Source organism: Bos taurus, chromosome 10 (assembly GCF_002263795.3).
Source record: "Bos taurus isolate L1 Dominette 01449 registration number 42190680 breed Hereford chromosome 10, ARS-UCD2.0, whole genome shotgun sequence".
NCBI lineage: Eukaryota > Metazoa > Chordata > Mammalia > Artiodactyla > Bovidae > Bos > Bos taurus.
The window spans coordinates 77,406,260-77,427,419 of record NC_037337.1 but is presented as its reverse complement, the minus strand read 5'-3'; positions in this window follow the sequence as shown (position 1 = coordinate 77,427,419).

Below are 21,160 nucleotides of genomic sequence, written 5' to 3'. Positions count from 1 at the left end.
CTGAGTCAGACACACCCAAGATAATCTCCCTTTGGATTAACTGTCCAGGAAAAAACATCTACTTCTGCTTCATTTGGGCTTCCCTGGTGGCTCAGCTGGTAAAGAATCTGCCTGCAATGCAGGAGACCTGGATTCAATCCCTGGGTTGGAAAGATCCCCTGGAGAAAGGAACAGCTACCCATTCCAGCATTCTGGCCTGGAGAATTCCATGGACTATATAGTCCATGGGGTCACAAAGAGTCAGACACAACTGAGCAACTTTAAGTAAGTAAGTAAGTCTGCTTCATTGACTACACTAAAGCCTTTGACTGTGTGGATCACAACAAACTGTGGAAAATTCTTAAAGTGATGAGAATACCAGACCACCTTACCTGTCTCCTGAGAAACGTATATGAGGGGGTCAAGAACAACAGTTAGAACCAGACATGGAACAATGCACTGGTTCCAAATTGGAAAAGGAGTAAGACAAGCCTGTATATTGTCACCCTGCTTATTTAACTTATATGCAGAGTACATCATGAGAAATGCTGCTGCTGCTAAGTCGCTTCAGTCATGTTCGACTCTGTGCGACCCCATAGACGGCAGCCCACTAGACTCCCCCGTCCCTGAGATTCTCCAGGAAAGAACACTGGAGTGGGTTGCCATTTCCTTCTCCAATGCATGAAAGTGAAAAGTGAAAGTGACGTTGCTCAGTCGTGTCCGACTCCTAGCGACCCCATGGACTGCAGCCTACCAGGCCCCTCCGTCCATGGATTTTCCAGGCAAGAGTACTGGAGTTGGGTACAATTGCCTTCTCCCCATGAGAAATGCTAGGCTGGATGAATCACAAGTTGGAATCAAGATTTCTAGGAGAAATATCTACAACCTCAGATATGCAGATGATACCACTCTAATGGCAGAAAGTGAAGAGGAACTACAGAGCCTCTTAATGAGGGTGAAAGAGGAGAGTGAAAAAGCTGGCTTGAAACTCAACATTCAAAAAGCTAAGATCATGGCATCTGATCCCATCACCTCATGGCATATAGAATGGGGAAAAGTGGAAACATTGATAGATTTTATTTTCTTGGGCTTCAAAATCACTGCAGACAGTGACTGTAGCTATGAAATTAAAAGATAACTTGCTCCTTGGAAGGAAAACTATGACAAACCTAGATAGCGTATTAAAAAACAGAGACATCACTTTGCCAACAAAGGTCTGTATAGTCAAAGCTACGGTTTTTCCAGTAGTCACGTATGGATGTGAGAGTTAGACCACAAAGAAGACTGAGCACTGAAAAACTGATGCTTTCAAATTGTGGTGCTGGAGGAAACTCTTGAGAGTCCCTTGGACAGCAAGGATATCAAACCAGTCAATCCTAAAGGAAATCAACCCTGAATATTCACTGCAAGGACCGATGCTGAAGCTGAAGCACCAATACTTTGGCCACCTGACTTGAAGAGCCGACTCATTGGAAAAGACTCTGATGCTGGGAAAGATTGAAGGCAAAAGCAGAAGGAGGTGGCAGAGGATAATAAAATGGTTAGATAGCATCACTGACTTAATGAACACGAATTTTAACAAACTGTGGGAGAGAGTGGAAGACAGAGGAGCCTGGTGTGCTGCAGTCCACAGAGCCAGAGTCAGACCTGACTTAGTGACTAAACAACAACAAATTAACTTAAAAAAAAAAAAAACTGACTTTGGAACTTAATTACATTACAAATCCCTCCACTTTTCTATATAATGTTAACTAATCAAGGGAGTGACATCCTGTGACCTTTGCAACTCACAGGCTGTACCTGTGGCTCAGGAACAGGGAATTACCGAAAGGTGGGGACACAGGAGACTGGAAATCACTACAGGTCGTCTTAGAGTCTGTCTGACACAGAGATATCATCAGATGATGGAACAATATTAATTCACCAGCTACTTTTATACAATTTTTCACAAGGTTAGGGTGGGTGCCGGGGAAGACAGATCTTGCCAGTGGGGAAGGACAGAAACTAAAACGAATGGAACACTTGCTGTGTGCTCTGAGCTATGCGTTCGCTTGCTACCTCCGGGCCTCTATCATGCCTAGAGATGTCTATTCTGCCTTTGAAATAAGAAAGCTGGAAAGCAGAGAGTTTGGAGCAATTCCCCCAGATTACATCAATGCCACCTCTTCAGCAGTTCTTAAGGCTTTAGACAAGAAGTCATAAAAGTTGTGGAGGTCAGTGTTTGGGAGCTAAAATGGGCTTTCTATGTACGTTCTTCTTTTTCACAGAGTCAGTATCTATGATTTCAGGGAAAGGAGATTCAGTTCTGTTTTTTTCCCCAGAAAAGACTTTGCTAACTCCAGTAGCGTAATCACTTAGCACAAGAATCATGTACCTGGAAAAAACAATGACAGTTCTCAGGTGGTGAAAGAGCCACTATCTTGGGTATTTGTCAATGAACACTTCACTTCTGTTCAGGATATTTATGGAAGAAAAAAAAAATCACAATTCCCTACGCATTAGTGTTTTCAACATTTAAAAGCAAAACCACATGTATTCCTAAGTTCTATGCTTTCCCCGCTTTAAAACTTAAAAAAAAAAAATCCTCAAAAGTATGAATATTTAGCTTCAGAAGCTTTGGGATGGGATGGATATTTCAAGGAAAAAAAAAATTACTAACTTTCCACCAATACCAAGATTTTAGGAGAGGTTCTTGGATCAGCAAGTTTCGTACCTCAGATGGCAGAGTCTTTACTGGTCACTTTATTCAGTATCTAATCTAATACATGGCTTCCCTGTCAGCTCAGTGGTAAAGAATCCTCCTGCAATGCAGGAGACACAGGTTTGACTCCTGGGTTGGGAAGATCCCCTGGAGAAGGAAATGGCAACCCACTTCAGTATTCTTGTCTGGGAAATCCCATGGACAGAGGAGCTGGCAGGCTACAGTCCCTGGGGTTAGGAAAGAGTCTAACTCGACTTAGTGACTAAACAACAACAATCTAGTATGCAGCGGGCCTCGTAGAAGGCGTTTAATAAAAATGTGTTGAGTGACAAATTAGTGGATATAGTTTTTGGTCCTAATTCATAGTGTTTTTCAGTTTCTTCACCTGTTTCTTGTTTTCTCATGAATGTGTTTCTTAAACTTTCCCTTATTTCTTTTAATTTTAAATGATTCTATAGGCCTGCTGTGGAGAAGGCAATGGCACCCCACTCCAGTACTCTTGCCTGGAAAATCCCATGGACGGAGGAGCCTGGTGGGCTCCAGTCCATGGGGTCTCGAAGAGTCGGGCACGACTGAGCGATTTCACTTTCACTTTTCACTTTCATGCATTGGAGGAGGAAACGGCAACCCACTCCAGTGTTCTTGCCTGGAGAATCCCAGGGACGGCGGAGCCTAGTGGGCTGCCGTCTATGGGGTCGCAGAGTCGGACACGACTGAAGCGACTTAGCAGCAGCAGCAGCAGCATAGGCCTGCTGTAGAACAAATGACAGAAATGAAATAAAAAATTAAAATCCATCTTTTTCTTTACCCTGTTCTCTTTAGAGGTAACCACTGTGAATTATGTTATATGTATTTTTATTACAAAAGTGAAAACATACTATATATTTACTGGATTGTCCACAAAGTTTGTTCAGGACTTTGGTAACATCTTATGAAAAAACTCAAATGAACTTTTTGGCCAATCCAATATTTGCTACTTACTTTGCCTCTTTCTTTTTAATGGCCTCTCTGCATTTGTTAGCATATGTAGCAGATACTGTCCATGCTCCACTCATATCCCTTTGGAAACCTTTATCATTTCCACACATCACAGCCTGACTGCCAATGGCCAACACCTCCACCTTGGTTGCATAGCTCCCTCCAGCCACTGAAACCAATTTGCCCGTGGATGGTTGAGTGGAAGTACTTGGGAATTAAAGTTCCTCTGAGAGACAGCTTTAACAATGACCAAAATTTATAGCAGTATAAATATCCCAGCCCCCTGGACCCTTGGCTAGGATAATTCTGAGATATGTGCTTTGTACTACCTTCTGAGTTTTCCTGAAGGATTAAACTCTGGTCCCTCACTGGCTCAATAACACATCCTTCACTAGTCATCTGCTCTTCCCTGCATCACTTCCCCAGTTCCCTACTTACACTTCCCAGACACCTCAAACTTGAATCCCAGTCACAAGATCTGTTTCTGGAAGAATATAAACTAAGTATGAACATGTTCCAGTTTATTTAATCGTTTTCTTATTCATGCCATTTTGCTTCTGATTTTCAATAAAAATAACATTTCAGTAAAATCTTTTTCCATGCGGCTTAAGCATAGGCACATGTTCCTGAATTACAATTGCTAAGTCAAAGGGAAAAATATATTTGGTATTTAAGAGATACTGCCAGACTGACCCCCAAATGGCTTTATTAATAATATCCTTACCAACAGTTGGGCTTCCCAGGTAGCACTAATGGTAAAGAACTCGCCTGTCAATGCAGGAGATGTAAGAGACATAGATTCAATCCCTGGGTCAGGAAGACCTCCTGGAGGAAGGCAGGGCAACCCTCTCCAGTATTCTTGCCTGGAGAATCCTCATGGACAGAGGAACCTGGTGGGCTATAGTCCATTGGGTCCCAAAGAGCCTGACGTGACTGAAGCGACAATTCCATTCCATTCCATACGAACAGTTTGCTGGAACTGACTTTACCCCACCTCTTGTCAGCACTGGATATCACAGGTATTTTAATTTGTTCTGTTCAGTTAGATAAAAACAGATGTATCATATTTTGATCTACATTTTTTAGATTAATTAGGATAAACATTGCTGCATTTCAGATATTTATCAGTTAATGGGAAGGGAACACAAAAACACACACACTCAATGTAGAAAAAAATTAAGGTTGGGATTTAATTGGAGAATGATATAAAATCTTGTCAGCAGTGGGCTGGCCACATGGAACAAACATGGCTGTCTCAGTACAGCTCTCCCTGGCCCCCAGGCCTCAGGGCCGGGCACAGAATGCCTACAAGGAGAATCAAGCCAGATGTGAAACAATTCAAGTCTGATTATGCCTTAACCTTTCTCTACTCAGAGTTTTCATCACCTTTATACATACAAGCCGTATTTCTGCCTAAGGAAAAGTTTATCAAACTTGAACTCTCTTGGTTCTAGAAACAAATTTAACAAGGCCAGGTTTCCCTGAATTACAGCCTGCCTAAACCTTTCCAGCTTTCTGGAAAGCCCATTTCCCTGAAGACCATCCCTTGCCTATGATTTAATACTCTTGTTTAGATGGTTCTGAAACCAACTGCAGTCCAAAAACCACAATTGATATCTATTTGCCTAAAACCATCTGTTCATATGCTCCCTGACAATTTGTATTTCTTTTGTGATTGGCCAGTTCATGTCCTATGTCCATTCTCTTATAGAATTAATTTATTTTTTGTATTTATTTGTTAAAATGTTTTATATATTCTGGATATTCATCTTTTTCTTATGATATATGTTGCAAATATTTCCTCTTAATCTGCTGTTTTTTATTTGTCTTTGTTTACAGAGGTTTTTAACTTTTTTCAATCATATCTGTAGATCTTTTCACTTACATTTTGAATTCTGTGTTTTGCTTATGAAGATCATTCATTCGTATCCAAATATCATAAGAAGTAGATATTCTCTTATTTTTTCTCCTAGAACTTTCATCATCTTATTTTTTTCTTTACATTTAGATCTTTAATCCATCTAGAATTTATTTTTGTGGGTGAAATGAAGAAAACATCTAATTAGAGAGTTTTATCATCTCTGCTGCTACTGTAAGTGAAATGTTTTTCCCATTGCATTTTCTGAGTGGTTATTGCCAGTGTTGAGACACGGGCTTGCTCTGAAAATTCAATTTCATCATCTCCCACTGTTTCATCTCAGTAGGGACTAGATCTTTGTATGAAAGGAAGATCTCAGACTGGTTAGCAGGCCTGCCATGTAGCTATTAAGTCATCCTTCTTGGCCTTCATTTTCTCCTCTGTTAAAATGGAGTAAATGCTCTGTGTAGTCCCTTCCTGAATTAATAATATCAAGGCTTTAAATAAATGTTTCTTTCTGCCAAAATGTAGTTCAATTTCAAAGGGGAGAAAACGTACTTTTAGTTGCTAATGGGCATTAAACCTCTTTACATTTGAAACTGATACCAAAGGTGGTAAAGACCAGCTTCCTTTTATTCTTGGATTCAATGTCTTGCCTATTTTTAGCTAGATTCGGCACCTGTGGGAGAAGGACACTTGAAATATAGAGCTATGAGCAAGTTAAGACAGTCACTCAGCATTTATCTGCTTTCCATGAAATAATATGCTCCTTTCCAAAAAAGCACAAGGGGAAGCAGCAGTGGTCTCCTGCTTTCAGGATACTCTTTTTTTAAGGACCTAACATGATAGAGTTTGTCAAGCCTGCTCTGGAGTCAGTCCACCCAAGACCAGGGGATTCATAGAATGTGAGCCCATGTACCTGATGCTATCTCCCAGATGGTTTCAACTGTAAATTCAAGAAATTTGACTCAAGTATTCACTGGATGCCAGATAACCTACAATTCCTACCAAACTCCTGGGTCACTCCTGATTTGTGTTATATTGTTATCATTTAATTTAAAACATTTCAGCATAGTTAACATGACAAATGTGTCATCTACACTGTAGGAGCAGTTAATTAACATTTGAAGTCCCCTGAAAGAGAGGCACTCTTCAGAGATGAATAACATCTGCGAAAAAGACTCTGCGTAGAACTCTAAGCAAAAAAGACTCTAACAAGAGGATACCACAAAACTTCAGCTACCGTTATCTACATTAACACTGGAGGGCTTGTAGTTAGCACAGTAAATGTTAGATATTAGTCTCCACAGGTAAAATGAGTTATGTTCAAGGCAGGTGCATTGGCTAGAAATACTCTATAGCTGCTTTTACTTTTGCCTAAATGGTTCAATAGCTCATGCCTTTCAGGATGGCCTAAGCCCAGGATTCAGTCTGATCTAGTACCAGCTACCTACAAATGATTCTATTACCTGATCCCAACTAGAAGGTTAGTTTAATCCTGCCTGGTTCAAGTGGCAGAGCTAATAGTTACTGTAGTTTTGAAGCAGTGATGAGCATTAAAAAGACTTTAATATAACAGCAACAACAGTAAAGTGATGAAAATATACATGATTTTTATCAGTAACAACATTACAAGCTCTTCTAATACTATCGCAGTTTATTGCCTACATCATTGCTGAGTGAAATGCTACATTTCACTCAGAAATTAGTAAAAAAAATTTTTTTAATTTTTTTCTAATTCAAATACATAGACTTTCTAAATTCTAGTCACTGACCTGTTATAGGACATAGACTCAGGGTAAGAACTCCAGAGCCTAGTGCAGTGAATGTTTGACTCTAGAGAGGCCCCTCAAAAGAGTCTCCTCATTGCCAAGGGCATCCATACGGGGATGCTAATGTCCTGGCTAAGGGCATCTCTCCTGGAGACGCCAGCGCCCCTAGCAGAGTCTCCCTGACTCTCTGTTGCTTGTGCCCAGGGTACCAATAAAGCCCCGGCAAAAGCAGGTCCATCATCTATGATGAGCTATATGAAAACATAAGCAAGCTCAATGGAGCATCAGCCTGGCATAGGCCAAATTCTCAGCATATCCAGTTTTTCTAAGAAAGCATAGCAGAGACCTGTATCAGACTCCAACACAGATACACTCGTTCACTTTACCACCCAGAGCCCTTTTCCCTTCCAGCTACTGTATCCCCACATTTGCATAATTAAATGGGCCATTACATTGGTTTTCCCAGAACTAAGTAACCATCTGCCCTAAAGCTGTATCCAAGTCTTGCCTCTTGCAAAACCCAAGGCTCATTTATGGACTCTCTAAAATCTGAGTTTACTGTGGATTTGCCATATGTGTCTTCTATTTTCTTCACAAAGATTCCAAAGGTCTTCAGGCCAAAATTCAGTCCTCCTAGTTCATGCATCCTGTGTCCCCCTGTCTCTGTGCAATCTCTGAAGGACATGGCCCAGCCCTGTAACCACGGCACTGAGATCTCCTTCCCCATCTGTGAGCCCCAGTGGATCACCATTGCCCCCACACCACCCAGTACCCTGAGGCTGGCTTCACAGGCAAAGTCACTGACCGGCAGGGCCCTGCCATTCATGGGGAACAACCTGCCCAACGGTGCTAGCAGAGGACAGGTCCAGGGAAGAAGAGAGACAGAAGAATGGCTTTCTCCACTTCTCACTCCTTGCTCTCACTTGTTCCCAGGTCTGGAGGGAGTTTAGTGCCCTGAGTGACTTAGTCTGCTGCTGCTAAGTCACTTCAGTCTTGTGCGACTCTGTGCGACCCCATAGACGGCAGCCCACCAGGCTCTGCCATCCCTGGGCGTCTCCAGGCAAGAACACTGGAGTGGGTTGCCATTTCCTTCTCCAATGCATGAAAGTGAAAAGTGAAAGTGAAGTCACTCAGTTATGTCTGACTCCTAGCGACCCCATGGACTGCAGCCTTCCAGGCTCCTCCATCCATGGGATTTTCCAGGCAAGAGTGGGGTGCCATTGCCTTCTCCAGTGAGTGACTTAGTCAACAGGAGACAAATCACAGAGTCACCCCAGATGCAGGTGCTGTCTCTGCTGCATCTCCCTGTGGGAGAGGCCCTTTGAGGGGTGAGGAGCTGGTGGGCGGAAGTCGTGCAGAGGCAGAGGGGGAGGCAAAGGACAAGGGGAGCAAATTGGGTGAGGCTTCTCTCTTCCCAGCCTCCAAGAGGCACTCAGCACATTGGAGAGTCATGGTGCTGGGGTGAGGAAGGGTAGAGGAAAAGGCCTGCCCTTTCACGAGCACCCCTGCACTAAGCCAGTACCTGTAGACCCTGTGCACAGGCTGCCTGCCACTCTGGGCATTCCTACTTTGGCTGGCTGGGGGTTGGCAGGGGGGATTTATTTATGACTTGGTCTTATTACTACACGCAGCATGGAAGGATGACATAGGAGGGGAAACTCTTTGTGGGGAAAATGTCCCTTCTCTCCCAGCTCCACAGGCCCCTTACCTTTCTGACTCGATCCCTTAATTTCTCTAGATTCATGACCTTTCTTCTAAGTGGTCCCCTATGGGGTCCTGATAGTGGCCATCCCTCCAGGGGCACCTAATTACTGCCCAAGGGAAGCATTAAAGTGTTAGCCACCCCCACTCCCCACCCCAGGTTACAAAGAGAAGCCACAGCTAACCTCTATTCAAACAAAGGATTCCATCTATAGAAGCTCATTTGTTTCCCTCTCTGCAGCTGGCTGGGCTGGTGGCTGGGAGTGGGCGCCTTCTCGGTCACTTTTTCTTAAACCTTTCTTTTACATCCAGGAAGTGACCAGTTCTACAGTTAAAGTGTACATTACGGGCCATCCCAGCAACCAGCTACTGTTGCTGCTGCTAAGTCACTTCAGTCGTGTCTGACTCTGTGCGATCCCATAGATGGCAGCCCACTAGGCTCCCCCATCCCTGGGATTCTCCAGGCAAGAACACTGGAGTGGGTTGCCATTTCCTTCTCCAATGCATGAAGGTGAAAATTGAAAGTGAAGTTGCTCAGTCGTGTCTGACTCTTAGCGACCCCATGGACTGCAGCCTACCAGGCTCCTCCATCCATGAGATTTTCCAGGCAAGAGTACTGGAGTGGGGTGCCATTGCCTTCTCCTCAGCAACCAGCTAACTCCTTGTATTTACCACTTTTTTTTTTTAACCCCCCTATTAAAATAGCAGAAAAGATGTTTCCCTTAAGCACTCCCTTTCTGAGGCTTGAAGTGAACCCAGAGGCTGTCTCCAGCCATGGGCCTCCATATGAGTGGTGTAAACCCCAACCCATGGCTGCCTTAAACTCCCCACCTTCTGCAGTATCAGGAAGCTCATGGCAAGAGCCTCAGACTCCAGTGAGAGGTACATATCCTACCCACAACCTCTAGCCCAAGACCCCCCACCCCCTACACCCTCCCACCAAAAGTATCCAGTGTGGAGTTTGCAGATGGAAGAGCCCGCTGTCTACCTTCCTAGCTGTGTGATCAGAAACAAGTTAGTTAAGCTTTCTGAGCCTCAGAAGAAGGATAATGATAAGATGGTACTGACCTGGAAGGTTTGCAGAGATTAAACCAAGTGGGTTTTGTAAATGGTGCTTAATAATAGCTGGCCAGGCTCCTCTGTCCATGGGATTCTTCAGGCAAGAATACTGGAGTGGGTTGCCATGCCCTCCTCCAGGGGATCTTCCCTACCCAGGGATCAAACCCATGCCTTTTACATCTCCTGCATTGGTAGGCAGGGTGTTTACCACTGAGCCATCTGGGAAGCCCTGGTAGATTTTAGAAGCCTATTCAAATGTCATCTATACTGTTTCTCAGAATGTGGGGCTAGTGAGAAGCTCTTCAGAATTTTCCATGGAGCCCAGGATATCTACACCTAGAGTGGCTCTGATAACACTCCTAGAGAAGGAGCTCTGAGAAGATAAAGGCGGGGCTTTTGTTCTGTCTCTTCGAAGAACAACCATAAAGGAACCTCAGTGCTAGACACGCAGTAGGCTGTCAGGAAACATTTGTCGGTTTCCCAGTGGTTCTGGGGAATTGGGCGAGAGGTTTAAGAAACTATGTGAAGCACCTACACCTGCCTCAGATGACCTGAGTTGACAGCATCACCCACAGCCCCCACAGTCGGGGTTGCCCAGGGACCACAGTACAGAAAACCGCCCCAGGTTCTGTCTGACTGAATCTCATGCCTGGTCCCTCCCACCCCATGCCCTTCGCCCTCTCTTTAGTAGAAGTGGTGATGAGCTGGTCTGTCCACAAAGAGTTAAACTTCAGGCTGTCATCCAGGTGATTTCTTAACTGGATGTAGCCCAGACTCCTACTTATTGGCACATAAGTCTTTGCTTTGACAATTGCACCCGAGCGTTTTAACGCTTGGATGGCCCTGCTGCAGTTTGTTTGACCGTGTTTTGAAAAGTGACTTTGGTACATGTGGTGGTAACTGGCACAGCACCGTGGGCTGGTGACGTGGCAATGTGACGGACTGGAGCAGTTTGAACTCAGCGGCTGATTTATGTTCTGTGGCTTCCTGCTGCTGCTGCTATGTGTCCATAGGCACCAAGTGGCCAAGGAAGACACAGAGCCCGGGACCTTCTGTCTGATAGGTGTGCACAGGGTGTGGAGGGGTTTTTCTTTTAGATGCCCTTCTAGAAATAGCCAGTATTTTCCAGTGGCTCACGGTGGAAAAAAATTTGATGCAATGTTTTTGCCTGTGACATTCCTTTGGGGTCAGTGTCCATCAGGTTAATTCAAGGAGAGTGTGGGCATAAAAGAAGACCACCCAGATGAGAACATACAGAGGCTGTTTTTGCCGAGCTTGCTTATGGTAAAGGACTCAGCCAGCATCACTTGCTTTTGGCAGAGACAAAGACAGGTATAGAAAACGTCATGGTGAAAAATAGGGAAGGGTTCCAGGCTCCGATTGGAGATGGCTGGCATGAAGAAGCTGAAGGCAGACTGCCTAGAAGCAGAGCACCCTATGAGGTTTTTTTGGAGAACATATTTGACTTTCTCTGGCTGGTTCTGACTTGGATGCAGAAGCAAATGGGCAAAGGGGAGTTAGCTATTATGGGCTGGTGGCTACAGAGGTTACACTTTGGCTTCCTGGGCTGGTTACTGCAAAGGTTGTAGGTCAGAATTCAGTTTTCATATATGGTCTGGACACTGTTCATTTGTATAGTCAGGCTTCAAGAGAGATTAAATTTGAGACTGCTAGTTCATCTAGATCACTTAACTTCATTTGGGAATGGTTATGAGATAGGCTGGGATCTGGGACCCCTCACAGCAATGCTTCCACCAGAATAAACACCTCCTTGAGCAAAAAAAAAAATATATATATATATATATATATATATAAAGGAATTATAAGGGACTAAAAATCACTGCATGCATGGGTTGTTGGGGCAAATTAAGGACAAAAAGATACAAAAAGACCAAAAACCCAACTGCCACTTCTGAAGAGCCAGGAGCAAAAAATAGGGTGTTGAGAGCAAAAGCAGCATACTATATATGCTCCTTGCACACAGCACCACCAAAGGGGTGGGCGAGACACATAAGCCACCCCTCCAGTCCAACCCCTGGACATACCCCTACCTCACCCCGTATAAGGAACCAACTTCGCCACACCCCACCACCCTGTAGCTCAAGGAGCGAGCAAGGGAACCTGTTACTTGTTTTTGCTCCCCACTGTGGCCTTGGGAGCTCCGGTAAAGCCTTGCCTGAATTTCTTGTCTGTCTGCTAGTCAATTTCTTTTGATTGGGCAAGGCCGAGAACCCTAGTTGGTATCAGTTAAACTGCTGCTCAGTAAAAATTTATTCACAAAACACTAAGCTGGAAACAGCCAGAATGCTCAATTTCGTAGTTAAGAAAATTAAGATGCACCAATAGTGTGCAAAATTTTTAAAAATATGTCTCTGAAAAGATTTTAATGACATTGAAAATGTTTACAAATTGGATACAAAATGACAAACAATTCAAAAATCTTATAAACCATGTGGTTACAGGTATAAACAGAGGTCAGTCAGAGGGCCTTCCTGGTCCTTAATTTTTAGCTAAGATATAGTCAGACACAGGTTTCCCCAGTGGCTCAGCAGTAAAGAATGTCTGCAATGCAGGAGATGCAGGTTTGATTCCTGGGTTGGGAAGATCCCCTGGGAGAGGGCATGCAACCCATTCCAGTTTTCTTGGCTGGGAATCCCATGGATGAGGAGCCTGGTGGGCTACAGTCCACGGGGTCTCAAAGAGTAGGACATGACTGAGCACGTGCATAGTCAGACACCCATTACTCAGGTATAGACAGTCCCATGCTCTTCCTGAGAAGGATTTCTGGGGGTGTGAATGGTCTCTCTGTGAGCTCCCACGTCCCCAGTGTTATCTGAATTCTGGAATAGCTTCTTATCATTCTTCAAACACTATCTCAGAACCATGTCATGCCAATCTAGTTGTGGAGCTCAGCCATTTCCTTAATTTCAATGAAAATTCACTCATCTAAGGCCTTAGCATAGCACACAGAGGGATTTATATCCACTCAAACATACCAAAAAAAAAAATGAATTCCTCTCAGTCTGTCTTTCTCTTCTTTCCTTTTTCTTCTTTGCTTCCATCCTCTGGAGAAAAACCAGATTCTTCCTATGGTCTTACACAAGCAGTTCATCTCTCTCCAGTCCCTACTTGCAAATGCTGCTCTCCCTTAACATGTCCAAGACTTCTGTCAAAGCTTTAAAGTCCCCTGCTATACTTGTGAGGGCCTCAGATCATACTCACTCTGAGAAACACGGCTCTTTTCTTCCCAGGTCTTATCTGGTGAGTAGGGGAGAGGGAATGGGTGTGGGCGGGTGGTTTTTTCCAGTAACACAGGGTTAAGATAAGAGCATATGAAAAGCTCCAAGCACTGAGATAGCCTTCAAACAGCCCCAAAAGGGGTTTCTTCCCAGTCTTCGAGTTTCCCAGCTTCATCAGATTTTGCAGATCACTGAAGCCAGCTGTACAGATAACTTCCTTGTTACTGGTTTTGGTGTAATTTCACCCATCTATTTAAAGTTAGGACTTTTGACCTTGCTTTTTTACCAAACCATCTCAATCAATGCTTTTCTAAAGTTTATCAAAGTCTTTATTTTGAAATTTCAGTATTAACATTCTATTGATCATCTCTGACAGTCCCAAGAAAGTTATGCATTTGACCTTTATGGTTTATTTATCCCCTTTTAAAAGTGGTGAGGATCTGGGCTGGTTGTTTGTCCAATCACTCAGTTGTGTCTGACTCTCTGCGACCCCATAGACTGCACCGTGCCAGGCTTCCTTGTCCTTAACCATCTCTTGGAGTTTGCTCAAACTCATGTCCATTGAGTTGGTATGCCATCTCATCCTGTCATCCCCTTGCTCCTCCTGCCCTCAATCTTTCCCAGCATCAGGGTCTTTTATAATGTGTTGGCTCTTCACATCAGGTGGCCAAAGTATTGGAGCTTCAGCTTCAACATCAGTCCTTCCAATGAATATTCAGGGTTGATTTCCTTTAGGATTGACTGGCTTGATCTTGCTGTCCAAGGGACCCTCAGGAATCTTCTCCAGTACCACATTTTGAAAGCATCAATTGTTTGGCACTCAGCTTTCTTTCTTTTAGGCTGGAGACAGCCATATTTATGCTGGGGCTCAGACGTGTCAGGGCTGGTCTAGAGACAGGCCAGTAGAGAGGCCTGTCAAGGACCCATTTGTCTGAGGAACCCAGGAACCACAAAGGAAGGAACCTTTCTAAAAGAGAAAGAAACTGGTAGATACAAGCTGCCACAGATGACTTGTGGGGGATGGAGTGGTTTTGAGTAACAGCTGGTGAATGCCTCTTAGATTGTTCCTCACCCAGCACCCTATGGATATGACTAAATCCAAAGATGGGGTGGGGTGGTGGAGGGCTGAAATAGGCACAGTCACAGAAAATCTCTGTGAGATATTGGGGTACACAAAGAACACAGTGGGGACATAATGTTAAACTATGTTAAAAACTTTGTTAAACTGGGATCTTGAGTGTTCATAAAGGAGTATGAATCAAGAATACTCCTCAATCTGCAGAGCCAACAGGGACCAGTGGACAGGACCAGCCTCTGAATGCTTCCTGCTTCAAGCAGGTGGATTCTTGTGCTAGGAAGCAACAGCCCAGTGAGGTGGCTTAGCAAAGTACACAGTGACTTTAATGGGCAATGGCGGTGCCTTTGGTGAAAGCTTCAGAGGGTGGCAGGAGCAGTGGCCTCAGTGCTGTTGACTCAGTGTTGACATCATTGGCTTCCAGGAAGAGGCAGTGCATCAGGTCATATATTAAACACTCAATATGGTGGGCACTGCAAAACGGCAGTGGAGAGCTCAGCATCAGACAAGACCATCAGACAAAGGTATCAGATCAGAGGAGAAAGCTGGTGGGAATCTAAGAGATGTGTGAGATTTTGTAGCCAGGAAGACTTACTAGTGAGTGCACCTTAGGTACCCCTGAAGACTCTGGAATGTTTGAGGGGAACACTGAAAAACAGCTGAATTTCCAGGAATTTCTCTGATAAGGACAGAAGTCACACCAAGCTACAGTATACTGACTACATGAAATGAATTAACACATTTCACTCTCATAACTAAGAGGTAGGCAATATTAGCTACATTTATCAATGAGGAAGGATGAAGCTAAGGAGAATAACTTACAAGGGGTCACACAGCTTGTGATATCTGAACCCAAGTCTATTTGGTTCTAAAGTCAGGGCTCTCCCAGTTCACCACAGTGTCTCCAAAGAGGATTAGAATTTAGTCAACAAATTCACTCAACAAACATTTACTGAATGTCTGTTATACGCCAGGCCCTGCTCTAGATGTTCACCATATGGCAGTGAACAAAATAAACAAAATTTCGGCTCATATTAGGTTTAAAATCTGGATGTAATTGAAATGATGGCCCTAATGTTGCTTCCAGGCTTGTCTGACCTTGGACACGTGGGTTACATAAGCAAACCTGAATAAGTCTGAGGCTTGAGATAACTTGGATTCCTAATACATCCATTACTCAGCCATGCTCAGGGCCAGCTGCCAATGTCTCCCCCACCACTTGTCTGTACATAATCTGCTCCATTACATTGATTTAGAAGAAAAATATAGTTCACTTAACTTCTGTTCTACAAAGAATGAGAAGAACTCATGCTGGAGAGCAGTTAAGGACAGGGGAGCCAGAATGCCTCACCCAAGGACAGAAATAGAGGACACAATACTTTTGACGATTGCTGGTGCCTATGCAAGAATGTGTTGCATTTAGAAACAGCATCTACCCATACAATTTATACATAATTAAGTTCTCATCCATATCCCTAAGAACAGATGGCATGCCAAGATAGGCAGGTCAAGAACATTGTAAATATATTTATACAACTGATGCTATAGCAATATTGGCAAGGGGACCTGGTGAAAGTCAAGCTTAACATTATTGCTGGAAGCTTTCTATACCCCAGTGTGAGAGGTTCAGGTACATGAGGCCATGATTTGACTCCCATTTTAACTAAATCACTGAAAAGGCAGTATAGCATAATGGTTAAGAGTGGGAACTTTGCAGAAAAACTACTTGAGTCAGAATCTCTTTTGTGCTGCTTACTAGCTCTGGGATCTTGAGTAAGTGATTTAACTTCTCTTTCCTTCACATCTCTCACCTTTAAAATAAAGATAATACTTAAAAATCTACCTCATTTTTTATTGCTAATCCTTATAATAATAGGATTATTATAAGGATTAGCAAATATAACTGCTAGCTATTATCAATAGGGTAAAATTCTGTGCATCAAAGTCATGATGCATATAATGCAGTGTGTTTACTAAATCCTATTTTTCTTTTCCTCTTTCAGGACACAAAGGAAGATGATATGTCCCACAGTTCCTTTCACTTATGGTTGGATTTTAGCCAACTGCATGTTGGTAGAAGTAATATAAGCCACCTACAGACTTGAGTCTTAGATCTCTTTCACCTGGAAGCCATATGATAAGATAGCAACATTCCAAGATGGTGAATCTCCAGGTCCCTGGGAGATTATATGGAATAAAGCTTACCCCACCCTACCGTTACCTTCGGGGTACCTAAGGTGCACTCACTAGTAAGTCTTCCTGGCTACAAAATCTCACACATCTCTTAGATTCCCACCAGCTTTCTCCTCTGATCTGATACCTTTGTCTGATGGTCTTGTCTGATGCTGAGCTCTCCACTGCCGTTTTGCAGTGCCCACCATATTGAGTGTTTAATATATGACCTGATGCACTGCCTCTTCCTGGAAGCCAATGATGTCAACACTGAGTCAACAGCACTGAGGCCACTGCTCCTGCCACCCTCTGAAGCTTTCACCAAAGGCACTGCCATTGCCCATTAAAGTCACTGTGTACTTTGCTAAGCCACCTCACTGGGCTGTTGCTTCCTAGCACAAGAATCCACCTGCTTGAAGCAGGAAGCATTCAGAGGCTGGTCCTGTACAAGAAATAAATATTTACTGTATCAAGACACTGAGATTGAGGTTCCTTGTTACAAGAGCATAACCTCACCTATTCTGATGGATTTATAAAGCTCTGTTGACCAATAGCTGGTGCTTCCTTCCAGCATGATGGGCTTTCATATTACAGAAGGACCTGAGGTTTTAAGTGCCTAAGTGCTAGGTTATCTGCTCAAGTTCTAGGATATGACTGCTTCTTCATTCAAGTCCTTTAACTTTCTTTCTTCCTTTCTTTCTTTATGCTGTGCCACGTGGCTAGCAGGATCTCAGTTCCCCAACCAAGGATAGAACCCATGTCCCATGCAGTGGAAGTGCAGAGTCCTAACAACTGGACTGCCGGGGAAATCCCAAGGCCTTTAACTTCTTTAGAGCCATGGGTTCTTTTTACATTACTGAAAGCAATCCATATTTTTAAAGGAATGATGAAACATTTTCCCTTTCTTCTCAACCTAGATCTCAGCAAAAAATGTTTTTCCCACTGTCGTATTTATTCATTTTGCTATATCCTGACTCATCAAGCTTCATTCTCTCCTGACAGACATCCAGTTCAATGCCTAGCCTCTATGAAATCTAAAGTCTGCTTAAAACATTAATGTTTCCCTTTTCTAGAATTTTTCGCACTTACAATTAACATTGGTACTTAATAATAGGAGGCCTCATTTTGGGGACTTTAGTTTTTTGCTCCAGTGAGATTAAGGGCAGGTACCTTCTTTTAGCTCTCCAAAGGGCCTAATGCAGCATTAGGCCTCAAGTAAGTGGCCCATACGGTAAGCACTTACTGAATTAAATTTCTAGCCAATGTATCTAAGCTCAGGCTTACCACATTCCTAACCCTTTCTTCCTGGAACAGGTCTGTGGGTAAAGAATGAATGATGGCTGGAAATACTGCCACATTCTGACCTTTTCTGCATACTCACTGGGAGGGTGGATATGTATGTTGTAGGCAAGCGAGCTGGGAAGGGGTGAGACACAGCATTTATTTCTACTTCTTTAAATATTGGTTAGTAAATATAGTTAAGTTCTTATCATGAGCTTGATATATGTCCTGCTTCTACAGGTAAGCCATAGCATTCTCTGAGGCCAGGGACCACATTTTCTATAGATGTTAACAGTTCTTTTATTTCAAATAAGATCTAGTGATATGATCTTGTATTTGTGTAATTATTTAAAATAATTATATACTTTTAATTATGAAATTAAATGACACAGCTTAAGGTACTTTATAATTTATTGTCTCATTTTCTCTTGGCAGTAACCAAGGTTCCAAATACTTCATTCAGAACTTACTCTGAGAACTACCGAGTTCAGAAAGAGGTTTGAAAATGGCCTTTAGGATTTTTTTGAATTGCTATGTACTCAGCAATCGTTTCCCTCACTTGAAAGTTAGTCCTGGGTTCAACTCGGTGCCCACTGCTAAGAGCCAGCATCTTACAATACTGCTAATCTTGGCTGGAGTTGTTTACAAGAGAAGAGGCAGCTTCCTGTTTCTTTAGCCGCAGGGGCTAGGCAAATGCAGACTTGTTTACCCTCTTAAACTCTACTTCTGGACAAACAGAAAATGATCATGGACTGAGAACCCCTTACCAAGGGTATCACTTGAGCCCCCAGATACCAGAATTCAAAGGTTAACACTTGTGCCCGATGGTCTGGGGCCCCGGCCCTAGGACTAAACCGACTGCCAGGCTTACGAGGAAGCCATCAAGTGTGGCTGGGAGGTGGGGTCGGTGGAAGCTCAGAGGTAACTCAGCCTTCCTGGGCTCAGAAAGGCAGAACCAAACTGCTCTTGGGGGAGGAGAGAGGGGAAGGGAGACGTGTCCTTAATAGAGCCCTCCCTTTCCTTGAGTTCTATGAGGAAGCCCTACCTTTTCCAACCAGTCCTTCCCCTCCCTCTGCCTCAATGGAAGAAGCTTCTTAGGCCCTTCTTGGTTTGCCTGAGCCCCAGGGGGTTTCCAAGCTGGACTTTTAACTTTTAATCCAGGAAGTGCTTGGTACACCAGGACTAGTTGGTCACCCAGGGCTTTCTCTAGGCCTTTGGGCCCAGGTCTGGTCTCTCTCTCCACAGTCTTGGGAATTTCACTGACACTACAGCTTCCACCAGTCTTTAAGGCTTAATTCCACACTAAATCTCCATCTCTGGCCTCTCCAGAGTGCAGACCACCAGCACTTCAACCACCAGCTGGGCAGTACCATCTGCTCATCTAAACTTAAATCCCACGAGCTCTGAGCTGACTCAGCACCTCCGTCCTCCACTCCACTAACCCTCTCCTCACTCCTCTCCCAGTGTTTCTGTTTCTGTCAGTGCCACATCTCTGTCCCAGCTCAAGATTTCTTGATTCATATTTACTGAGTACCTACTTTGTGCCAGATTCTGTTCTAGGTTCTAGGGACTCGGCGATGAACAAAACTCACTGCCTTTGTGGAGCATGCACTCAAGCCAAGAAAAACAAAAAAGAGTGGGGAGGGAAAAATTGGAAGTTTGGGATTAACACATACACACTATTATATATAGAATAGATAACTAATAAGAACCTACTACTACTACTAACCAACCTAGACAGCATATTAAAAAGCAGAGACATTACTTTACCAACAAAGGTCCGTCTAGTCAAAGCTATGCTTTTTCCAGTAGTCACGTATGGATGTGAGAGTCGGACTATAAAGAAAGCTGAGTGCCGAAGAACTGATGCTTTTGAAATGTGATGTTGGAGAAGACTCTTGAGAGTCCCTTGGACTGCAAGGAGATCCAACCAGTCAACCCTAAAGAAAATCAGTCCTGAATATTCACTGGAAGGACTGATGCTGAAGCTGAAATTCCAATACTTTGGCTACCTGATGCAAAGAACTGACTCATTGGAAAAAACCCTGATGCTGGGAAAGATTGAAGGTGGGAGGAGAAGGGGACGACAGAGGATGAGATGGTTGGATGGCATCACTGACACGATGCACGTGAGTTTGAGTAGGCTCTGGGAGTTGGTGATGGACAGGGAGGCCTGGAGTGCTGCTGTCCATGGGGTCACAAAGAGTTGGATACAACTGAGCAACTGAGCTGAACTGACTGAAGAACCTACTATTATAACAAAGGGAACTCTAGTTAATATTCTGTAATGGTCTTTATGGGAAAAGAATCTAACAAAAAGAGGGGATATATGTATATGTATAGTTGATTCTGATGCTAAAGCTGAAACTCCAATACTTTGGCCACCTCATGCGAAGAGTTGACTCATTGGAAAAGACTCTGATGCTGGGACGGATTGGGGGCAGGAGGAGAAGGGGACGACAGAGGATGAGATGGCTGGATGGCATCACTGACTTGATGGACACGAGTTTGAGTGAACTCTGGCCGTTGGTGATGGACAGGGAGGCCTGGCGTGCTGCAATTCATGGGGTCGCAAAGAGTCGGACACGACTGAGCGACTGAACTGAACTGATAGTTGATTCATTTTTCTGTATACCTGAAACTAACATAACATTGTAAATCAACAATACTCCCATAAAAAATTATATTAAAAAAAGAAAGATAGAAAAGATATATATAGAGAGAGAGAAAGAGAGAGTCAATGAGGGGCTGAGTACTATGGAGGAAATTCACACAGATATAAGGAGTGCTAGGACGCATGTGTGCCAAGTCTCTTCAGTCATGTCAGACTCTGAGACCCTGTGGACCATAGCCCACTAGGCTCCTCTGTCCATGGGATTCTCCAGGCAACAATCCTAGAGTGGGTTGCCACGCCCTCCTCCAGAGGATATTCTGGACCCAGGGATTGAATCCACATCTCTTACATCTCCTGAGATGACAGGCGGGTTCTTTACCATTAGCACGACCTGGGAAGCCAGGTTGAAGGGTGAGCTCGGGGAAGCCTTTCTGACACACTCCCGTCTGTGAAGAGGCCCTGAAGAGAGTGAAGGAATAGACCAAGAGCTCTCTGGGGTGAGAGTGTCCTGAGCAAAGGGCACAGTGAGCACAAAGGCTAGTGCAGCTGGGCAGACAGACAAGAGAAAGAGCGCTACAAGATAAGTCAGGGATAAATCGGGGTGGGGGGGGCAAGGTCCCACAGAGCTGTGTAGATGAAAGCATTTTATTCTGACTCTTCTACCCTCTAACTTACTGCCAAACCATGATAATCCCCCTCCACAGGGTCTCTGTTTTCCATTTCTGCGGCTA